Here is a 14,686-nt window from a genome sequence, read left to right on the forward strand (position 1 = left end):
GTACCCACCGCTATTGTATCCTACAGAGGCCACGCTGTTTTTGTCCCAGATCTTTCTCCTAACTCTTGAGTGAGAGGCAGCACAGTGAAAGAGAGGCCCCCTCCGCAACCCTGCTTAGTCTGGGGTAACCCAGAAGAGTCCGCGAGAGATTCCAGAAGCCCAGCAGCTGCGTGTGGCGCTGCAGTCTCCCCTCCCAGCTCCTCCTTTGCGTTGGCTGGTTCTTGGAGCCCGGAACATCCCCAGATGCCTTTCACCAGGCCAGGTCTTCCAACAACAGCTGAGGCCTGGCCTGGGACAGTTCCCTGTGCAACCAACTTTAGTCATCCAAACTCACTGCAGTGACAGAGAAACAACTGTAAAAATGGGAAACTTTAAAAACGGGGGGGGGGGGGGGGACATACAAATATAATAAATACATATGCGAATAAAATCTAGCTTACAAAGGATTGGAAGCAAAATAGAGGAAGAAATGCAGAGAACTTATGTCAAAATTCTGCGCAGCATCAGGTTAGTAGTATAGGTTTTGGGAGCTAGCCTGAGTTTGAATCCAACCCCTACCACGTTCAACCACGTGACCTTGGATGAGGTATTTAATTTCTCTATGCCTCGGTTCCCTCCTCTGAAAAATGGAGAAAATAATAGGTCCAAACCCAGATTTCTGTGAGGTGCAATACGCTGTTACATGCTGAGTGCTTAGAAGAGGGCCTGGCACACAGTAAGCTCTCGACTTGCTGTGATGATTAGGACCAACATTCTGCAAGTGTAGTGTCTATGGAATCGTGGGAAACGCACAGGTCTTTGATTTAGAAGACACGGTCTGAATTCCGGCTCTGACATTAAATAAGCTGTATGATACTGGACCAGTCCTGTCGCCTCTGTAGCTTTAATTTCCTCGTCTGTACTTGGACTCTGAGGCTGTCATGCATCTCTCCACTGCTTCAGTGTTTGTGGAGATGAGAAATGCACCTCCTTGTTAGTGTCCCTCCTTCCCCTCAAAGTCTCCCCTGGGCTATAGGTCATTCTGAAATGGCATCAGTTGTCCACCCGGACACGGCACAGGTCCCACGTGTGTTATCAGCGCTCCTTAAGTGAGTCCTCACTGGATGAGTCCACTTGCCTGAAATACATTCACCAGCCATGGTCAGAACTGAATCTATCCGCTCGTGGAACTCAGCTCCTTCACTTCCTCACCCAGTGTCTGAATCGCGGATCTTAGCGTGAGTGCCCCCCGCCAATGGCTCAGGGCATACCTGGCTGACTTCAGCCTAAAACCTGGCTATCAAAGAGCAGCCTCCCACAGCCAGACGCAGAATTCTTAGCCAGCCTGGCCTCAAACCTTGCAGGAACTCCTAGGGTGCCCACCCAGCTGCTGTTTGTGGGTTGAGGAGCTCCTTCCGGAACTTGGCAAACCATAAACCTTTTCAAGTTCAAATTGCCAGCTCCAAGGAACTCCTGCAATTGTCTTGAACGACTCCTCTGTCAGAGAGCCCCAGATGTCTCTTGGGAATCCCATCATTATACTAATATTATTGTGTGCAAATATACTTAATGTCTGAACACACTGAAACTAATCATCAAAAAAGAATGGCTAAGAGTAGAAGAGAGATATTATCTGGTGGGAAAATTTTCCAAATAAAAAAGTAAAGGACGATGCTGTCCTCTAACCTGGATCTCAGAGCCTGTGCGTGCCAGTGCTTCAAAGCTCAAGGTCACACCACCGCTGATGACACAGCCAGGATTCAGCCCAGGGGGCTGAGCTCTGGTGCCCATGTGCTTATTCACTCCCTGTATTTTGGAGTGAACATTTTAATATCATAAAGTTATTAATTCTGTAATAATTAATATATACAAGGGATGTCCGGAAAGCATCCAGCCATTGTTACTATAATGAGAACAGTTACATGGCTGGATACTTTAAAGACAGCCCTCGTACAAATTTAATGTAGTTTTGAATCAATTCACAAAATAATTTTTCTTGAAATTGTATAAAATAATTTTAACACACATATGGAAGAAAAGATATGGCAGGAAAACTAAGAAAAATGAAAAAGAGGACTAGTAAAGGGGACTTGTCTTATTAGATAATAGCACATTTTACATCTACTATATTCAAATCGATCAAACATTGGCATAGACATAGACAAGTAGATGAGAAAAAATATTATGCCTCCATCTTAAACCATGTGTACAACTGAATTCCAGATTGATTAGACTTAAATATAAAAAACAAAATAATAAAAATCTTACATGATAATTTAGGAGACCACACATAATCCTAAAGTTGATGAAAACTTTCAAAACTCAAAGTGGAAAGCAAAAGAAGCTTGAAAGTAAAAGATAAACATATTATCTGTGTAAAAATTTTTAGAAATCTGTGGGTAGAAAAGCCACCATAAACAAATTAGTAAAAAAAAATATATTATTTTGTTTTCTTAAAAAGTAAGAAATAATAGATTTGAAAAAAACTAGTAAAAAATAATAGATTCGGAATAAATGTACAACACATATGACAGACCAAAGATTAACATCTATAATATAAAAAGAGCATTTACAAATTGGGGTAGGGGAAGACAACTCAAAAACATACGCAAAAGATAGCAAATAGACAATTCAGGGGAGTGCTAATCCAAATAGAAAAATTATTTAAATTGCCAGGCACAGTGGCACGTGCCTATAGTCCTAGCTACTCAGGAAGCTGAGGCAGAAGGATCCCTTGAGCCCAGAACCTTGATGTTGTAGTGAGCTATGATGATGCCACTGCACCCTAGCCCAAGCAACAGAGTGAGACCCTGTCTCAAAAAAAAAAAAAAAAAAATTATTTTAATTATGGTCAGGGAAATGCAAATTTATGCAACAATGAGATATCACTTTATTCTCATTACATGCCAAAAGCTTTTTAAACTGAAAACATCAAGTGACTTTGGGATTCAGCAGAGAAGTCACTCTCATATGCTATTGGTAGAAATGTGCATTGTCACAACCTTCGTGGAAAGCAATTTGATGATGTCTATTAAAATTTAATAAAATGTCTCATACCCTCTGCCTTTCAATTCCACTCCTGGGAATCTGTCCCATAAACATAAAACCACCAGTAGAGAGAACACGTTTACAAGGATATTTATCCTTGTTTGTGGTGGCAAAACAGAAACAATGCCCATCAGTGGGAGTATGGTCAAATAAATTACCTATACCCACACAAACGGAGATTGTTATAACCCTTAAAAGACTGAATTAAAAGAACCCTTAAAAGGAAGAATGTATCCGTTGGCTTAGGGGGAGTTCCATGAGGCATTACTGAATGAAAAACACAAGTGTGTGTAATATGAACCAATTCATACAGAATAAATAACGGCAAATCTTCATTGCATGACTACGTGTGCATGAAGGAAAATTTGGAAGAATACAGCTGGGGCTGCAAGCTCAGTTACCTGGGGCGGTTGAGAACTATGGGCAATGAACAAGGAGAGGTGAAGACGGCTCAGGAGAGGAGAACCAAGCACAAAATGACAAGGAAAAAAGGCTATAGGATATGTTCACACTTATGAAAAATTATATATGTATGTGTATAAAGAAACTAATTTATTATTATTTAATATCCAAATTGATTTTTGAAAGAGCAGGATGGCCTTTGACCATTTTTGTCTCATCGTCAGAGAGAAGTCTACCCTTTAAAACTAGTATGATGGGTCCCTCCTGTGGGGGCAGTGTGGGGGGTCGAGTAGCCCCCAGAACTTCTCAGCTGTGGGTACTTGTGGCGAGGTGGGATTTTGTTTTGCATTCACCTCTCCTCTATTCCTTCACTCTTCCGCAGTCCCGCTTGCCTGCCTCTCCAGGGTACAGAAACAGAGATGTGAGCAGAACACCCGTAAGTCAGATAATGGGCGACCATCAATGTTAGCGACACAGAGGACTGGTCATGGATTAGAGGTGCATTCTGGATGTAGGAAGCCACCCGAGAAGATGAACAAGACCCCAAAATCAGATGCAGGCTCTGGAATTTGAAGCCATGAACCTTGGGAGCAAAACACATAAGAGACATGAGGAGGAAAAGAAGGAGAGAAAAAACTGGAATGACTTCTATTTTCTGCAGTATAGTGGGTTAGATACTCAGAGTGACCCTCGTACTGAGAACAGCTAACATGCTTACTACAACGTTTAAACATTCTGTCTTTGTAAATGTGTCACTAAGCTGATAATAAAGGAAGAACTCCTTAGAGGCCTTACCTAAAAATGAGGATTTAGTTAATCCACTCTGCTCTTGGGAACTTGAGCCAAACCCCGGCATAATTGAACTTTTGTTTTGACAGGGAGAATTTATAAGCTAGGTCTCATCTAAGATAAGAAGTATAAGAAGTCCCTTTCATAGATCTGAGACCTCAAAGATCAACACTGTCAGTATTAGAGTAAACTAGAAATAAGCCTACCCCATAGAAGAAGAAATACTATTAAGAGCAGAAATTAATAAATTTAAATATAAACATATAATAGAAAGGATCAATAAATTTAAAGTTGGCTTTTTGAAAAGTCTTATAAGGTTGACAAGCCCTTGAAAAAGAAAAAGAGCAATCGTTTTTTAAAAACCATATTATGAATGATAAAGTAAACGTAAGTGTAGTTTCTGTAGACGTTAAAAAGATGAAATGTTGTAAACAGATTTGTGCCCCCCAGATTGAAAACAGATGAACAGAAAGTTCTTAGAAAACATAAAATACTAAAATGTTATCCAAAAGCAAAAGAACTAATGATTTATGAAAATTATAAAAATTAAATCCATAGTTTAAAATCTTCCCACAAAGTAAACATCATTCTAGTCTTAGATAAATTCTTCCACAGAATAGAAAAATAAATAACTCTTTCCATTGTATAAGGCTGTAATAACTCACCAAAAACCAAGGACAGTTTGAAAAAGGAAAATTACAAGGTAATTTTACTACGAACATTGTCACAAAATCCTAAACAAAACATCAGCAAACTGAATCCACCAATAAATTTAAAAAGGATAATACAATAGGAAGAACCAACTACATTAACAAATCAAAAGAAAAATATCACATGATCATCTTAAAAGATGTAGAAAAGCTGTCAATAAAATTCAGCATCTATTCATGATCTAAAAAACATTTAGCAATCTAGGCAAATAGAAAGTACTTTTTTAAAAAAATTTATTGCAAACATAACAGTAAATGGCAAATGCACAAAACTCAATGGTCAAGAGCGTTTCCTTCAAGATTTGGAACAAGATGACAACCTTCACCATCACCATTGCTATTCAGTGTCACCTGGGGTTTCTGGCCAGCGCAAGAGGCAAGGGTGGAGCCACAAAAGAGAGGACCTAGCCAAGGCTCCTGAGGACACAGCTAAGGCTGACTTTGTGTTAAAATGTGTGACTGGAGGGAAACACTTCCGGAATATCACCTGGGTGCTCTGCAAACTCAAGCCCTGCTCTTTGCAAGGCACCTGCGCACAGTGTGACATTTTTGGAGAGACATATACAGAAGGCCCACATACCCCGCCTGATATTACAGCCAAACTAAGGAATAACACTGGGGGAAGGTGAAAGACTGTTGGAAACTATTGAAATTTCATACAATACCCAGCCATAGTGAGTCACAACACACAGTAGGACCAAGTAAGGGACCACATGGAGCTTAGTCTTCACTGTGCTCCCAGCACGCAGCTGCCGGAGGACTGCCTTGCATGTAGTTCAGGGCTCAGTAAAGACCTGCTCAACTAACTAGCCAAGGTGGGAGATTCCTCGCCTGGCCTTGCACACATTCCCTCTGCTGCCAATTTCTGCAAACAAATGCTAGAAACAACGAAAAGAACACCCTTGTGCAGAATAAAACCCCTTTTCAAGCAACGTATCAGGTCTCGTGGGCCTGCGGTATTTCCAGCATCCCACTGGAGTTTGCGTTTCTCTGTCTAAGGTGACAGGATTCCAGCAGGGGAGAGAAAACTTGGGAGAAAAGACTCCTTTGGCCATTAAACAATTATGAGCCTTTCATGATATGATATGCGAGATATGCAAATAGAATTCCTTTGTAAGTTTCAAGGCAATATGTTTATATCCCTTATTTTTATAACGGTATTTATTCCGTCTCAGAGTTCACTTCAAAAATAAAACTTCCCCTTACTCCTACCAAGTCACAGTTTTATGTTTCATTTAAAAAATATTTGCAATTTCTAACATTTAAATGTGAGTCCATAGTTTCTCAATTTTGACAGTTTCCAGACTCTGGACTAGGCAAAGCTTTCTGTAATAATTGAGTTCCCAGTTCAGGGGACTTTTGACACTTCTGACTGCTTAAATTCCACAGCAGCTTGAATTTCCTTCCCCTTTCTCCTGCACATTTTGCTTCCTTGATCTTTGTGCTTAGGGAAATTTTTTCCCCTCTCTGAGTCCTAAGTCACAGTCTCTTACTGTAAAAAAAATATAGTCTTCCCTTCCCACTGTCACCATCACCTGTATATCCCCTTTCTGGTTTGTATTTCCTGCCGCCCTTGCAGCGTGCCAGCTTTAGAGGGACGATAACGGGGAACACGCTCAAGCAGTCAGGAGGTGGCGGTTTCACGACAGTCTCTGTTTTGGGTGTGGAGTGAAGAGGTTGGGCTGGATGTTAGAGAAGCTGGGTTAAAGTGCTAGCTCTGACATTTACCAATGTACTCAACTTGGGAAATCACACCTCCTCGCCAGAAGGCAATAGGGAGTGGTGGGGACTGTGGAGACAGGGCAAGTGGAAGTGAACAGCTTCTCCTTAACTACAGCCGCTCAACTCAGCTACCGTGGGAACGTGAGCTCTGTGTGCCAGGGCTTCTGAATTTTCAAGAGAGCACCAAAATACGGGTTTTTATTTGAACTCTCTTGATTTTGGATTGTTAGCTGAAAATTTTGTAAAGCACTGTGGGTTTTTTTTTTGAGTATAGCCCTAGAGTCTCTTTTGCACGTCATGCTACATGAGCCCGAGACATGCCTGGCTGTTCTGCTGCCCTGGAACTTTCAGGGACCCTTCCGTAATCCTCCCTTCGGTTCTCCTGAATGTTCTTGGAGCACCTCAGCCTCTGAGGCTTTGCTGAGATCTGGGAAGTGACCACCTCATCCTGAGAGGGATAGAACTTTTTTGGAGCTAGGATTTCCCCCACAGAGATAGAGGTCCCTAATTCTGATTTCCTGGGCTTGGGGCAAGTGAAAGTGTGAACTGCATATTGAAAGCTCTGCTGCCAGAGCAGTCTCATCTCTCGGAGTGCCCTGTTGGCCCGGTCTCTAGGCAAGCCTCCTCCCCCCCAAACATGTCGTGTAGGTCTGGAGTGTACCTCTTGTTCCTTGTCTGAAAGGGGAGGACTTCTGGAATGTGAGCCTCCTTGCCGCTCCAGCCGTCCACCTTCCTGGATGCTGGGGTGCTTGGTCTTTCCCTACGGCACCGCTGGCCAGCCACTGCTGCTGCCCAGACTGCTGCGTCCGCTGGTCCAAAGCACCCAGCTCGCCCACAGCAGCCAGCCAGCCGATGGGCGGCATGGCTGAGCAGCCTCCGTTCCTCATGTTCCTCTCTTTTATTTTGTTCTTGAAGCCCTCAAAGGCCTTCCTCTGCCACCGTCTCTTGGCTATTTCTTTATCCTTGTAGTCACTCATTTGCCAACACTGACCAACTTCCCTACATATCAGATCCCTCCAAAGCTACCACATGGGAGGAGATAACAGCACAAAGTGGCTAAGAGCCCCAGCTTTAAATATAGAAAAACCTGAGTTTGAAACAATAAAGGAAAAAAAAAAAAATCCAAAAAACAAACAAACAAAAAAACCCTATAGCTGCCACTTACTGGCTCTGTGATATCAGGAAAGTTGCCCATAGTATCTAAGCCTCAATTGCCTCATCTGTAAAATGGACATAATACATACCTGTGAAAGTTAATTTTATATGTCACCTCAGCTGGGCCACATTGCCCAGCTATGTGGTCAAACATTACTCTGGATGTTTCTGTGTGGGTGTTTTGTATGAGATTAACATTGAATTTGGTAGACTTTGAGCGAAGCAGATTGCCCACCATGCTGTGGGTGGGATGAATCCAATGAGTTAAAGGTCCGAAAGGAACAGAGACTGACCTTCCTGAGCAAGAGTGAATCCTGCCAGCAGACGGCCTTCAGGCTTCAGTGGCAATACCGGCTCTTCCCTAGTCTCCAGCCTGAGGCCCACCCTGCAGATTTTGGACTTGCCAACCTCCATAGTCACATGAGCCAGTCTCTTAAAATGAACCTCTCTCTCTCTCTCTCTCCCTCCCATGCACACACACACACACACACACACACACACACTATTCTGTTTCTCTGTGATCTCTGACTCATAAAGTAGCTCATTGGTTTCTTGTAAAGATTATATGAGATAAATTTTGTAAAAAAAAAACAAAAAAACAATCACATGGTGACTGGTATATAAAAATCTCTCAATAAATGATAAAAAGGAACAACTCATACTAGCTGGTTCCATTTCCTCCCTCCTGCCCTCCACCTCCCTGGAGGCCAGCCCTGCTGGGCACTGGACCTGTTTCACCCGGGGCTGTCATCTCACGGGCTGCAGGGGCTACAGGGGCTGCAGGACTCAGGCTTAGGCTGGAGAGACACGGAAAGACATGCCAAGCCCTTCCACCATATTCTGGGAGCAAAGTCAACTATTCCAGAGCATGGGTTCAGGTGTCACTGTGGTGTCCCTGCGGGTTTCAGGACAATGATGGCCACCTTTAGTGACCACCCCCTAGACCTGGGAAAGCTCCAGGTCAGTCCACTCAAGGGCCACCGGGAGTTAGATCAACGTGGAGAGATGGAACAGTAAACAAGAGTTCAAATCCCAAACCCTGTCCACTTACTCAGACTCCCTGACCAAGCTGCCATCAGGCCAGAGGTAAAAACTGTCGCAGCATGTGCTAAATCAACAGACCGTAAGAGGAAGCAAAGGAAACAGCAATGTATGTTTTGGAAGGCGAGCCCTCATACATTTTAACTGCCCCTCTCAGCAGCCATTCTTATTTACTTAGAATCAGGAAACCTGGCCCTGCCGGGTCGGCATTCCCCGCGGCTCCCGCACTGCGGCGGGGCTGGCAGAGTCTGAACGCTGTCCGCGCTTCCCGGTGAGCTGCTCACGCATACGGGCGGCTAAGGGTTTCTGCCCGACTGTTTTTGGCCTGGACAACCTACGCTTGTACAAACTGACCCTGACCGCTCTAAAGTCATTTCTGTCCCGATCTCCGCCCCAGGCCGCTGTGCTGTTTCCATTTCCCGTGCTTCTGAACTTCCTTGTCATAATATTATCTTCTGTTCGCGGCGCCGCCGGTCCGCAGGCAGGGTGATAGGCCACTATTTGGCGTCCGTAGAAACTGCTTCACTCACTTCAATCACATTGACTCTGAGGTGCCCTGTGGCAGCTGTTTAGCAAGTCAGGGGCGACTGTCACAGGAACGCAAGGTATGGTTTTAGGCGTGGTAGGTATTTTTCAGACAGGCTGCATATTGAAAGCGCTTTGCGAAGACCCCTGGGTGCCCAGCGAGGAATCAGGAAGAGGGTGCAGGCAGTCTCGATGGAATCCGAATCCTGAACCTCCCTCTCATTTGGCTTTCGAAAGTCAGGTAAGTTATCAAAACCCCAAGAGCACATGATCACAGGCCTGACCCCACCCAAGACTCCTTTACCCTCCGGTGGGTAGGTGGCCTGTGGCACTTCTTCCCCGCGGTGACCAGGAAAACCTGCTCCCAGCTGTCGGTGTAGACTCGTGGTCTCGCTCCAGCACTTGGTGTACAGCACCAACAGGGGACTCGGTACACAGCACCAACAGGGGACTCGGTACACAGCACCAGCAGGGGACTCGGTACACAGCACCAGCAGGGGACTCGGTACACAGCACCAACAGGGGAAATCCGCACTCTGCATTTCTTCTAAGACCTCTCTGATAAGATTTCAGAGATGTTAAAACAGGAGAAATGGCTAATGATGACTTTTAAATGTCATTCATTAAAAGACACTCTTTTTTTTTTTTTTTTCAGAGAAATGTTAAAATATGAAGAGGATGGAAGGATACAATACACAGCAGTCTCCAACCTTTTTGGCACCAAGGACGGTTTCATGGAAGACAATTTTTCCATGGGTTGGGGGCAATGGGATGGTTTTGGGACGATTGAAGCGCATTACATTTATTGTGCAGTCAGACCTCTCTGCTAACGATACTGTGTATTTATTCGCAGCCGCTCCCCAGCGCTAGCGTCACCTCCTCAGGTCACCAGGCATTGGACTCAACAAGCACAACCTAGACCCCTTCGCATGCGCAGTGAGCGGTAGGGCTCGGCTCACACGAGAATCCAACGCAGCAGCTGCCCTGGCGGGGCGGAGCTCACGCGGTGATGCCCGCTATGGGGAGGCTGTAAACACACGTACAGCTGCCCCGCTCACTGCCCCCTGCGCACCCCCTGCTGTGCAGCCCGGCTCCTAACAGCACACGGATGGACAGTACGGTCCACGGCCCTGGGGTTGGGGACCACAGAAATAGACTATTATGGACCTGTTAGTATTCAGCAGCCAAATTATTTGCACAAGGCCCCCAAACAAATAATTCTATTGCCTTATATTATTCTATTAATATTAATTCTATTCTATCTAATAATTCTATCTATTCTATCACCTTATATTATTAATTTTGACAACTACGATAACATTAATATCTTAATTTCCATTGTGTTTTACACTTTAGAATGTATGTGAAAAGATTCAATACTCAGATTTCATCCTTCATCCATCGAAAAGAAACCCTGAAGTTGCCAACCTGGTTTCTCTCCTCTTTCAGGGAAGACTTCTTTCTTGCTGAGCAAGAAGCTAAGTTAATCTACAGAATCAAAGACTGAGAAAGAAGGGAGAGTGTGGAGAGGAGAAAAAACCGAAGCACAGGCAGGGAGGAGGGTGTGACTGGGGAGCTGACGGAAGCGGATTTTCTGTTACTGTGTTCTGTGTGCGGGATCCTCTTCACTGGGAGACGTAAGGAAGGAAAGGAATTACTTTTCAGTTCCTTTTAGCTATTGAACTGTACTTAAGTATGATACCATTCTGAGACTGAACCACGTGGACTCAGGTTTTTAAGGGTTACACAAACACTGATGCTGTGATATGGGCATCGTGATCCCTCATTGTTGAGGAGAAAACTGAATCTCAGAGACACTAAACGATTTTGTCCCAAGGCTTACAGAAGTAGTAAGCAACAGAGATGGGAACCAAATTCAAATTTTTCTGACTCCAAATTCAAGTGGTCTTTGCCTGTGTTCCTGAAATAAAGTATTTAAAGCATAATTTTTTAACAGCTAAGATGAATCAGTTTTTTTACTGAGTAAATACATAATTCTTTATATATTCAAAATGGCAGAAGGAGCTGTGCCACCCTACTGCCGGGAAGGTACTGCCACTGAACTGGTAAAAAGAGCTGTGCCCATCAATTCCCCAATTAATATTTACCCAAGAGAAATGAAAACACATTCACACAAAGACCTGTAGGCAAATGTTCGTAGCAACACTATCCACAGTAGCCAACAGTGGAAACAATCCAAATGGTCCATCAACGGGTAGTGAATAAACAAAATGTGGTACACATCCAAACACTTAAATGCTACTCGGCAGTAAGAAGGAAAAAAGTACTGATATATTCCATACCACAGATCAACCTCAGATACCTCAAGCGAAGTGAAAGAAGCCAGATATTAAAGACTACATGTTATATAATTCCAATTACATGAAATACCCAGAAAAGGCAAATCTATGTAGACAGAACGTAGACGAGTGCTTGCCTGGGTTTGGGTCGGGAAAATGGACGGCTGCTAAACAGCACAAGGGACCTTATTGGGAAGATAGAAATGTTCTCAAGTTGGATTATAGTGATGGTTGCCCCACTCTGTTCATTTACCAAAAAATCACTGTTATACACTTAAAATGGGCAAATTTTATGGCATGTAAATTATACCTAAATAAAGCTGTTAGAATAAGAAAAAAGATGAAGAGTAAGAGATGTGCTATTGTAATAAAACCCAAAGAGATGAATTAGAGGTGAGCAATGAGTGAAACTGGCTTGCATGTATGGAGGGCTTGTTGGCTATAGGAATAGTTTTGCAGGACAATTAGCGAACCCCAAAATATGTGAACAGAGCTATGGTTACGCAGTTGATGGTAATCAATCAATAAAAGAGGAGCAAAAGTGATTGGCCAAAAGTAAAGTTTTGAGGGCTAGGCCAGACGACTAACATCAAGTTTTAATGCCCATTAAGGTAAATTCAAGAGCCTGGGAGTTTGTAAACGCCACTGCCGGAACCTGACCTACAGGTAAGACGAAATATGTAGGCTCTGACCATCATGCTTTGCTGACCTCACCACAGCATTCTGGGTAAAATCCCTACCATAGTAAGCACTGAGTAAATCATTATCTACTCTTGTACAAAATGAATTAATCAGCTCTGCAGTATATTGTTGCAGAAGAGTTCATTTCTTGCCCCAGGTGAGTGCTTGTCATTTGGATAAGGTTTAAAATATATTGCTTTGAAAATATTTCATTTGTTTTTACTTTTATGATGTATAAAACTGTGTGTCTTGTTTAAAGTAGAGTTTTATGGTTCCAAAAAGTAAACTATTGACGGAAACTTCAAAAACCAAAAGAAACAGCTAGTGCTGGTAAGGACTGAAACCAACAGAAGAGAGTATTAAATTCTAGGCAAACAGTAGCTTCCTTGTATCACCCAGAAGACAGAGGGACTCAGAAAAGACAAATTGCAACACTGAGAAAGAGATCCCCAAAAGTACTGGTTCCCCACAATTTCCGGACCTTCCTCCACCCTTCCTGTACCCTCTACCAAAGGAAAAGAGGTGAGTTACTGAATCCCTCCGCTTACCTGACTAGTGACTCTAAAAAGAGTAAGTCCACATGATGTCCCAACCTTCCGAAACATCAGAAGGTCCTGTTATTGTTCCTGTTTTCTGCAGTAGGAGAAGGCGTAAGAGAACAAGCATGGCCATGGGCGTTCTCTTACCTCCTGAAGAGGTACGAGGTGAATAGAAACCCACCCGAGTCTTCCGTGTCACTGACACCAGGACTTAGATCCAGAGAGGGTGAGAGTGCAGTGGTGGCACAGAGAGGACAGCAGGCGTGGCCTGTCCATGCAGTGGCTTGTGGTTTCCCGACTCGGAAGACGAACTGCAATTCGGGTATCTCTTTGCCAGCACTGTGCCAAGGTTTCACAGGCATCGTCTCCTGCAATCTTCACCGTTACCCACTAGGATTTGTACCATTAGTCTCCCCTTTTGCAAAAAAAGAAACCGAGGCTTGGCGAGGTTAATCTACATGCCCAAGGGCACAGAACTAATTAGCAGGACCCCCTGAATCAAACCAGGAGTTTGGTAACTTTACGAGACTGCGGGGCCGAGTTCATATTTCTGATCTTCTGCTCCGGCAGAAGCTTACGGATTGCCTGAAGAGGCCAGGCTGGGGAGAATGTCAACTCCGCCAAAGAGTGAGGCAGCGAGATCACAGATGTCGGGTGCAGGGGACAGGCCCTGAGAGCGTCTTTCCTGTGGCAGTGGATACATTAGGTTTCTCCCAACCCGTGCTTTTTATATCCTTAAGGAGCTGTTTCTATTCATTTTCTCTTGTTTGTTTTGGCTCATTTTAAAGAGCATAGAATTTGGAGTCAGAAAAACCAGGATTTAAACCTGGGCTCTGCAGTAAAATGTTGAGTGACCTGAGCCTCATCTAAAATGAGGACAATTGGTCACACCTACAGCACAGGGTTGTTCAGAGACTTAGATGAGGTCATTCGATAGAGAAGGGCTTTGTAAAGTGCTATATATATTCATTATTATTTTTTAAATCTTTACCCTCTCATTTTTTGTATTGGCTACTCCCCCTTTGTTTATGCCGGCCATCAATTTTATAAAGCAGCTTGCTGTGTCTTCAAGCTCCAAGAGAGATGGGGGAGGTGGAGAGGTGAGGAGGGAGAGAGAGAGAGAGAGAGAGAGACAGAGACAGGAGAGGACGCTCCAGTGAGGACCTGTGAGGACAGAGCCCTATTCTTCCCCACTAGCAGCCTCCCTCCGGCTACATTAATCAGCACGTCTGACTAATGACAGGCAGGCACTGATCTATTTGTCCTAAATCAGCCTATGGTTCTCAGTCTTCTTCTAAAAGAGATCATGAACGGATCTGGCAAACCCCTTGATGGAATCCAGGAGTCTAACCTCATGACCCTCCCTTAATTGGGCAGTCTAGTTTTCTCACAAAGGAAATCAGGTTTGTTGGACCATGCTCATCCTTGCTGAGCTCATACTAACCCCATCACCTTTAGAATTGCCCGCGAGCCATTTGTTCTAAATTTGTTCGAGAATGTTCCTGGGGCGGCCTCCCTCCTCAGGGTGTAGGGCTTGGGAGGATCCTGACGGACGCTAGGCTGGCAAGGGGAGCAGGGGCTGGGCACCCGGCTTTGCCTTGCGAGGCAGACACAGGACAGTGCCCGTGAGGGATCCACGGATATCGGCTCGAGAAGACCGCAGGCCGTCCCCGAGGCCACCCAAATCAGGGCCGGGGTGTAGGCACGCTGAGAGCCACGTTCCCGGCATCCCGGAACACGGCTTACGGAGCACGACCGTGAGCACATGGAACGGAGAACGGGAGCCGATGGGTGG

Source organism: Eulemur rufifrons, chromosome 19, assembly GCF_041146395.1.
Source record: "Eulemur rufifrons isolate Redbay chromosome 19, OSU_ERuf_1, whole genome shotgun sequence".
Lineage (NCBI taxonomy): Eukaryota > Metazoa > Chordata > Mammalia > Primates > Lemuridae > Eulemur > Eulemur rufifrons.